Source organism: Notolepis coatsorum, assembly GCF_963971535.1.
Source record: "Notolepis coatsorum genome assembly, chromosome: 10".
NCBI lineage: Eukaryota > Metazoa > Chordata > Actinopteri > Aulopiformes > Paralepididae > Notolepis > Notolepis coatsorum.
In genome coordinates this window covers 14,023,217-14,031,641 of record NC_140174.1, presented here as the reverse complement: position 1 = coordinate 14,031,641, position 8,425 = coordinate 14,023,217, and positions in this window count along the sequence as shown.

Sequence of the window (8,425 nt, the reverse complement as noted above, 5' to 3'; positions counted from 1 at the left end):
TCCACACAAAAAAAAACATACAAAAACAATCATTATTGCAAAAAATTATTATTAAAAATCAGTACTCAACACACAATGTATAATGAAACTAACAATTAAGATGGCTAAAATTACCGTTTCATTAAAGAGAGTGGCAAGATAACAAACCAGGAGCAGATAGGTTGTCATGACAAAGGCTCTCTCCTCAGCGTGTGTGAGGATGTAACTTGTGCTGAACACTGATTACCTCAATGTGCAACAGGTGCGAAGCCGCACCTGTTCCCAGGTCTGATTAGCTTGACCCAGGGCAGGTGTGGCTGATCCCAGGTCTGATTAGCTTGACCCCAGGGCAGGTGTGGCTGCTCCCAGGTATGATCAACTTGACCCAGGGCAGGTGTGGCTGCTCCCAGGTCTGATTAGCTTGACCCCAGGGCAGGTGTGGCTGCTCAAACAAGCCACCCCCACACCACAGACACCGTCGCAGATACTCTGTGAAATACCGTACTGAACTCAGAAGACGCGGTGCCGGTGATGACATGGTAAACGGTCAAATTTACTGCATTTATATAGAGCTTTTTGTCCAAAGTGCTTTACAACCCATGCCTCACATTCACCCGTTCACTCACACATTCACACACCGGCGGCGGGGGCGACGTGCAAGGTGCCAATGTAACAGAGTTAGAAATGTAATTTATTTAATAGATGTGTGAATATAATTCTACCTGAATTGAGAAACCCCAGCCAGTATTTGTGTCACGGTTGAGTGGTGGGGAGGGACAGGACCCAAGTGCAGACAGGTGGATGAGGTTTTTAGTCCAGGGGTATTTAATTACAAACAAACAAGGAATAAACGTAACATAAACATAAACTCAGACACGGGTAACACTTACTAGACGAGGGAACAGACAGAACACGGCATGGCAAGGAATCCAGGAACGGGTACAAGAAGACATACAGGGAACAGAACATTCAAGACAACAAAAGACAATGAACGCACACAGAGACCAGGCAACACGGAACTAATATACACAGGGCTAATTGACAAACGAGACACACAAGGGCTGATTATAACGAGGAACACCTGGGAGGGGAAATAGACTGACAAAGACTACAAGAACTACAACAATGGCAGACAAGACACACATGGGACAGAAAATGCAGACTATAGACAATGACTAAACCGATAACACAATACAAGACAAGAAGTTTCAAGTTTCAAGTTCAAGTTTCAAGTTTCTTTATTAGTTGTCATACAGAAGTACAGAATACTTTTATATAAAATGCTTCTTTCTCTTTTGCTCCAGAGATTGTGCTAGATAAAAATAGATAAGTATAAAAAGTATAGTAAGTATAAAATAGAAGTCAAGTACGTAGACAAAAAGTGTTCGATATATACATATATACAATGTACAATGCAGAGTAGAAAAGTAACTGAGTTACAATACAATATACTATATACTATACAGTACAATGCAGAAATGGGATGAGGTACAATTTAGGTACAGTTTACAGTAAGGTGTAATGAGGTATGGGTTGTAGTGCAAATTCTTTGCCAATAAATATAAAGTGTGTTTAGGTGTTCTAAGTGGGTAAAGTGGGTGCAGCAGTGAGTTGTTTGTTTAAAGTGAGTGTGTGCGTGTGGATGTGTGTGCTGTGAGTGCATTTGATGGTTGTTACGATTGTTCATTGTTCAAACCTTGTTCATTGAGCAATCATTGTTCATTGAGCATCCTGATTGCCTGGCTTGTGCTTGCCATGTGCTTGCCATGAGACTCCGGTATCGCTTGCCTGACCGCAGCAGTTCAAAGAGGCAGTTGTTTGGGTGGCTGGAGTCTTTGATTATTCTCTTCGCCTTGCCCATGCACCGCTTGTTGTAAATGCCCTGGAGAGTGGGAAGCCCCCCTCCAATTGTGCGTTCGGCTGAACGGGCCACTCTCTGTAGTCTGCTACAGTCTTGTGCGGTGCTATTCCCAAACCAGGAGGTGATGTTGCCAGTCAGGATGCTCTCTATTGTGCATGAGTAGAAGTTCTTGAGGATCTTCTGACTCACGTTGAACTTCCTTAAGCGCCTAAGGAAGTAAGTAAGTAAGTAAGTAAGTAAGTAAGTAAGTATTTATAAAGCACCTTTCATACATTTCATGTAGCTCAAAGTGCTGTACACAAATATAGGCATATATAACGATAAAAGCAATAAAGTCACAGTGATCAGTTAAGATCAATGTTTAAAAAAAAATAATAATAATAATAGTAACGTAAAAATGAAAATAACGTAGGGTTTTTTAGATAACAGGTATTAGGGGTATATCTTATATAAGACAACTAACTAAAATGTGATCTCATTGGATGTGCCCTGACAATTAATGCTTGTATATCTTATCGTGTGTTGTCATGTTTGTTTATATGTTTGTTTAAAAAATAATAAAAAAATAAAATACAAAAAAAAAAATGAAAATAACATAAAAACAGTCATTTGCTTACCAGTTTGGGAGAACAGGTCCGCACAAACATGTCCGCTCAGTAGCAACCGGAAGTGCACTAAACCAATGCACTTGTATGGTAGGTAGCAATGTTTAGCTCTTATAACGCTAGTGTAGTTACGTTTTTATCAGTGGTCATAGTTGGGTCCTTAGTGCTTTACCAAGTCCCATGGATCCATCAGTGGCCGTGTATTGTGTGCGTATGTACCCGTTCCCTCATGTGGTCAGTGGCCAGAGTTTGGGTCCATAGTGCTTTACCAAGTCCCATGGACCCATCAGTGGCCGCGTCTTGTGTGCGTATGTACCCGTTCCCTCATCTAAAGAGTTGGGTCCACAAGACTTTTCCAAGCCTTACGGATCCATCAGTGGTCGTGTATTGTGTGCGTATGTACCCGTTCCTTCATCTAAAAAGTTGGGTCCACAAGGCTTATCCTAGCCTCATGGATCCATCAGGTTTTTCCAAGCCATAACTATTTGTAAGCTAGACTGTATAGGTACGTTTTTAATTTTCCTTTAAAAATGTGTATAGAGCTGGCGTTTCTGATGTGTGTTGGTAGTGTGTTCCCTAGTTTTGGGGCATAGTTGGCAAATGCCATACTTCCTATCCTTTTTTGGTTTCTGGGCGTGTCTAGTAAACCTGTAGTGGATGACCGTAGCGTTCTTGAGGGCAGATAACTAACTAGGGAATTTGCTATGTATTTTGGGCCTTGCTCATTAAGAGCTTTATATGTTAGGAAAAGGACCTTAAAATCAATTCTATGAGTTATTGGAAGCCAGTGCAGAGTGGCCAGGACTGGAGTGATATGTTCTCTTCTCCTTGTATGAGTTAGTAATCGAGCTGCAGAGTTTTGGATAAGCTGAAGCTTCCCAATGGTTGCTTTGGGAAGACCAGTGAACAGTGCATTACAATAGTCAAGCCGACTTGATACAAAAGCATGAATAAGTTTCTCTGCATCCTTTTTATTTATGAAAGGTCTTACTTTCGCTATGTTTCTTAGGTGGAAGAATGACGTTTTCATGGCCTTATTTATATGAGACTTAAAGGTCAGGTCTGAGTCCAAGATGACACCTAGGCTTGTAACCTCAGTCTTTACATAGGATGACAGACTCCCCAGGTTTTTACACAGCACTTCCCTTTTCGCTTTTGGGCCGATCAATAGGATTTCGGTCTTGCTTTCGTTTAATTTTAGGAAGTTATTGTTCATCCACTTGTTTATTGCTAACAGACAATTTGTAATGGACTGTATGGCTGTAGTGTTATTTGGTTCTGCGGAGATATATAGTTGTGTATCATCAGCATAACTATGGAAGCATACATTGTGGTCTCGAATGATGTCCCCGAGGGGCAGCATATATAGTGAGAAGAGTAATGGACCAAGGCAGCTTCCTTGTGCGACTCCAAAATTGCTGTCATGTTCCTCGGATACATTGTCTCCAAGCTTAACATAGAACCTTCTCCCCTTAATGTATGTTATGAGCCAATTTAGTACATGATCGGAAAAGCCAACCAGTCTTTCAAGACGACTGATCAAGATATTATGGTCAATCGTATCGAACGCTGCACTAAGGTCCAATAGGACAAGAATTGAGACTTTGCCAGCATCGGAGTTTAGCCTGAGGTCGCTAACTATTTTGGTAAGGGCAGTTTCAGTGCTGTGATTTGTTCTGAAACCTGATTGTAATTCCTCCATGATGTTATTATCTTTGAGAAAGGAGTTTATTTGTACTGAGACTATCTTTTCTAATATCTTGCTGATAAATGGAAGGTTCGATATTGGCCTATAGCTTTTTAGTTCGTTTACATCTAAGTTTGTTTTCTTTAGTAGTGGTTTTACTACAGCCGTTTTAAATGCATCTGGAAAAGTGCCTGTTTGAAGAGACATATTTATGATTTCAAGGACATGATTTGAGACACTATCGAACACCCGCTTGAGAAATGCTGTTGGTATAGTAGAGGCGTTATCGTGCCTTCTTGATAACACTGTCAATGTGTGTAGTTAAACCAGACAGGGGAACATGAAGGGCAAGAGGTAGACCGGGAGACAAAGCGGGAGGGGGAGAACACATAGAAAGGAACATAGATAAACTAGACAAACATAAATGCACAAGGAGAACAGAACAGGTAAGGGTAGTCCATGATTAGGTGAGGGGAATTGTCCATGAACCGGTGGGGGAAGAAGTCCACGTATAGGTGAAGGGAGAAGGGAGCAGGGCCAGGTGGGACGTGACAATTTGTTGTTTTGGAGCCCCTGCATATCGCGCTGTATGTCCCTGCTGTGTTGCCGTACCCACTCACTCACTGAGCTGTATCTCTCTGCTGAGGTACACAAGATGTGCAGTGACCAGAAGACCTCAATTACTGTGTTTTATGTGTTGTCTGCAGCTGAGAGACGGTGAAAAAACAGTTCTGAGTCACTCTTCTATAACTGACAAACCTTGAGAACAAACCTGCAGTTAGGAGGGGTTAATTGTCTCGCTAAAGGGACACTTCGCCCCCCTGCCGGGAGGAGCCGGAGTCTAACCCGGGAACCTTCCCATCACCAGACGAATGAATGAATGAATGAATGAATGAATGAATGATTGATTGATTGAAAACTTTATTTAACAGATTGCAGAATGGGTACAATACAGCACGGCTCAATACACACAATTGTTAAGGGGATGCAGACCAGAGAAAGACTTTTGTCTTGTTTACATCAGGGTCCCCCACGGCGGTGCGTTCCTCATATCAACTCTGATTGCACGCACGCTAATGACGCCACGTGCACGCGCCCTCCTGGCGCGTGCGCACGCTCCCGCGCATGCGCATAAATGTTCCCTCGCTTAAGCACAGCTCTGGCACAGACTAAAGACAGTGCCTAATTGCCTCTACGAATGGAATGTAACACATTTCATTCACAAGTTAGGTGTGAATGTATCTGAGAACGTATTTAAATCAAATCAAATCAAATCAAATCAAATTTATTTGTAAGGCCCGACAACACACGTTAATGTCCCCACGGGCCGTACACGTCTTCTTTAAACAAGTCAAGAAGAAACATAACAATAAGTCAAGAACAGAACAAGAACACCATAAGGTCCATAACCATTTAACACACCTGACGACCGGCGCTATTGATATGCAAAGTAGCCCAGGTGGGTACTTATATAGCGAGTTGGCGAGTGCAGCGCATTCCTGTGTGCACGCGCGTGCCGCCGTGCATGTGCGTGCACGCGCTTCTGCTCAAATCTTTGGCTGCACGGAGTGCAGAGTGCAGCCTCGTCCCATTTAGAACGCATCCCTGGTCCCCCCGCCACGACCGCTCTAACCTCCTGAGCCACTGTCACCCCTAATGGTAACGGCAGCTCTGACTGCAGCTTTGAAAGACACCAACGCGCTGTGTTTCCACTCCACCCCCGTCCGCCCCCGGGGTGATGATATCTGGAGGTGCGGTAGGATGGGGGAAATGGGTTTATGTTGCACACAGTCGCCGCCCCAGCCGAGGCATCTGAGTCACTCATCCTTGTGAATTAATAGAACCTGGTAACACGAAATACGTCAGGGGACCGGGGAGGTGAATCACCCCCGCTGATGAGCCGCGTCCCTCCGCGAGGTTCGGCCCCCGGGGAGTCAAGCTAGGTCTTAATTCAGGGAAAAAGCCGACACTGTAGGCGGGGGAGGAGGGGGGGGGGACAGGTTTGAGTGAAGACACATCCCCCTGTTTTCCTGGAAGCGCGATGGAGGAACTCGACGGAGGTCGTTTCTGCACGCCGTGTGCCTCCCGTGTTGCCGGGGTGATCTCAATCCGTCACCGTAGATTCGGAGCAGAGCCCCTCGTCGCCGGTAGTTCGGCCAGGTTGGATTATAGTACGGAGGCCGCTGACACCTCGCTCTCCGAACCCCTGGATGTAAACAGCTCTGGTTGGGAACAGGATATGACTTATTCCATCGCTTTTAGTTTTCATTAGAGCGAACGGGGGGGGGGGGGGGGAGAGGAAGCGCTACATGAGTGAAGTTGGACATGAGCGCTGGTGAGGAGCCGCGATTAATCCGTGCTGGACGAGAGACGTACAAAATGAAAAAGAGATGTTATTTGTTGAAAACCATTTCAGGGAATCGTTTATTTAAGATATGATAAGATAAATGGTGAATTTTTATCCAAAGAGCTTTACAATTTGTGCCTCGCATTCACACATTCACTCACACACCGACGACGGAGGCGACCATGCAAGGTGCCAACCTGCACATCGGGAACAGTTAGGGGTTAAGTGTGTCTTGCTCAAGGACACGTCGACACGCTGGGAGGAGCGGGAATCGAACCAGACGACTGCTCTACCTCCCAAGCCACTGTCGCCCTGATAAGATAAGATATTATTATTCCTTTATTGATCATCTTGGGGGAAATACGGGCGTCATAGCAGCATGGAGGGGGGAGGGGAGGTACAGGTATGGGCAGCGTGTATATTTTCCCTAACGGAGTTGCACTTCCGCGTTCGGTTTGCGCGATCTGATTGGCCACTGACGTTTTTTTTTCAGCACCAATCGCGTTACTCCTAACAAACTGGTTAAGCTTGGCGACTCTTTCGAAGTCGCTCTCTTTCGAAGTTGGTTAAAGTTAGGGTTAGGGTTAGGGTTAGGGTTAGTTGGTTAAGGTTAGGTTAGGGTTAGGGTTAGTTGGTTAAGGTTAGGTTAGGGTTAGGGTTAGTTGGTTAAGGTTAGGGTTAAGGTTAGGGTTAGGGTTAGTTGGTTAAGGTTAGGGTTAGGGTTAGGGTAACAGCCTGCTGGCGCGATTGTTAGGAGTAACGCGATTGGCGCTGAAAAAAACGTCAGTGGCCAATCAGATCGCGCAAACCGAACGCGGAAGTGTAACTCCGTTAGGGAAAATATACACGCGTATGGGCAGAGTAATAGTAGAAAGTTCAAGGTCAAGGTCAAATATATATATAGCACATTTAAAAAGGTTGACCAAAGTGCTGCACAATACAAAGTAGAAAAGTAATAAAAATACAAGACAAGGTTCACAATTTACACAAACAGAAATACTACTGCAACAATACACCGTACACATATACAGTAACAATACAAATACAAATCCAAAGTGACTTACAGCTTCTGTACGACAAGTCAGCAGGAAGGGCACAACTCTATCAGCCGAGTAACAACGTTCATCAAACAGTGCTGAAACTTGGATGCCACAGTCTTGAGTACATACGTAAAGTAAATACATAATTAGCATAGTATGATTTGATCACACTGCCTACTTGCTCATATACGTATATTCAGAGTTAATTATATTGTTTACACTATTTTAACTTTTCTACTGTACTATAATTTGTATTGCCTGTATTTATGTCTTTCTACTATTACCCTGCCCATAGCTGTACCTCCCCTCCCCCCCGTGCTGCTATGATGCCTGCATTTCCCCCAAGGGGATCAATAAAGGAATATTCTTATCCTATCTTAGTACTGTAGATAGTAATATAGGCAAGGAAGATTATTTAGTGGCAAAGTGCATGATAGTAAAAGACATGGTTAGTTATTTTTTTTTAAATGTTAAGTCAATAATTGATTATTAGAGTGCCAATTGGGACACTGTGGATTGTGTTTTTAAGCGTTCTTGCACGAAACAAATGAGACTTGATGACTTTGAGGAAGCAGCGACACACACGACAGTACAGGCCCAAGAAGCTCTGTCTCATTAACCGCGTTAATGCTGTAAGGACCTCATTAATTAATATCCCGGCTGTATGTAAAACACCCTTAATGCACACCCGCCAATTTCCACACATCATTAATAAAGAGAGGTGCGGTCGCACGCTGGCGTTCCATTGGACGATCGCGCCTATAGGCGTCTCGATGAGGTCACCAGCAGCGCGGGTAGAAGCGCATCAATCCGGGGGATGAAGCTCATGAAGGTCAGCATCATCAGCGGCTGGGATCACAGAGCAGATCTCTCAGTGCATTTATCTTCCACCTGGCAGAGGGATTC